Source organism: Morone saxatilis, unplaced genomic scaffold, assembly GCF_004916995.1.
Source record: "Morone saxatilis isolate NCDOM2014 unplaced genomic scaffold, NCSU_SB_2.0 Contig23, whole genome shotgun sequence".
Classification (NCBI taxonomy): Eukaryota; Metazoa; Chordata; class Actinopteri; family Moronidae; genus Morone; species Morone saxatilis.
Genome location: NW_023339796.1, coordinates 4,334,876 through 4,336,635, shown reverse-complemented (window position 1 = coordinate 4,336,635; position 1,760 = coordinate 4,334,876).

Below are 1,760 nucleotides of genomic sequence, written 5' to 3'. Positions count from 1 at the left end.
TAATATTATGACTTTATTCTCGTAGACCTAATATTATGACTTTATTCTCGTAATATTATGACTTTATTCTTGTAATTAAAAAAAATATATAGTAATCCTAAGTAATCTTAGTATGGCCCTAATACTCTGTCGTAGCAATAGATAGCAATAAATACATAAAATAAATACATAAATCTTACAAATAAGTAAATAATGCAGATGTTTGCATAAAATTAATGTCTAAGTAAAATGTTAAACTACTAGTATTACTAGTATTTTTATTTGTTGCATTCATTAAGTGTAGAGCTCAAATGATTGGGTTAATTGATAAATCAATTAGTTGTTTAGCAACTATTTTGATGATTAATCATTAAAGTACAGCAGCAGTGCCAAACATTCTCTGGTTGATGTGAGGATTTTCTTCGTTACTTTGCAATATGTGATTGATTTATGTGAATGATCGGTAGTTGAAATGGACCCCCATAAATAGATATCAAGGAATTGGGAGATGACATGACGTAATGTAGGGTACGACAAAATTAATTACAAGGAACAGACAAGGATATGACAAAATGAGAAGACAAGAGAAAGGTCTTAATGAGGGAAAAAAAAAACAACTCAAAGATGGAGCCACAATTTTGGTATCCCGTACCCCCCACACAACAATTAAATGTTCAATATGACAATTAAATACATATCTCACAAACATAGAAAACCATGCAGCAGCTCACATATTAATGGCAGGGCAGATAAATGCATACAACAGTTATTGAAAAGTATTGAAAAGAGCATAATCAGACATCTACATACACACTCATACAGACAGCAAACAGGTAGTCAGGTTAATGATGCCCAGAGGCATCCCTAGACTGGGTTTCCAATGTCCTGTTCCTATATTAATGTTGCATAAAGTATTGGAAGAGACCATGTAGGACTCAAAGTTGACAAGGTTTAAGTTGGTTATAGGAGAGCGCAAACCCCTTCTAACTAATATTTTAAACACCTTGGACTTTCTAATTTAAAGATTTCTGTACAAATAGTTTCCACAAAGATCCATTTCCAGAGCTGTGAAACTTGGGAGGAAATGCTTTGCTGCCTGTCGATTTTTTCTTGAATATATTTTGAGAGTAAGGTAACGAGTGCCCAGTGAATAGAAGACATGAGGACATACATAATGGATGACAAGATCATGAAAAGATCAACATAGACAGAGCCTGACTGATTTTTGAGGCTGATATTGATATTTCAGAGTTTAAAAATCTGAAAACAATATATACTGAATTATTTATTACTTTAATGCAAACGCAAAACATTTTTTTGAGGCTGTTGAAGAATTATTGTGGCAACATAACGAACAGTACATTTAACTCTGGTGAACAAACTAACCACAACATAGTTTATAAATTACCTCTCATATCTTAGGTAATCATGTACTGCAAAATCTTTCTTATTCTACTTATTCGCTGGCATATACACTGCCGTTGATAAGTTATATATTATAGGCAATTAGCTAATATACCCTTTGCCCTTAGTATGGCCTATACAGCATTAACTGATATACTTACATACAGAACCAGGTTAGGTTATGATGTGTTCGAAAATGTTAAATTTAGTGAGAGTAATTAGCAGTAAATAAGATGTGGTTTGGCAAACTTTACAATTATTGGTACATGTGGTGCTCTACATATTAAAATTGACAAGTTTAAGGTTTAACCATCAATTTAAATTAAATTTAAAAACCACAAAATCAATGAATAACAATTAAAAAGAATGACCAGGAA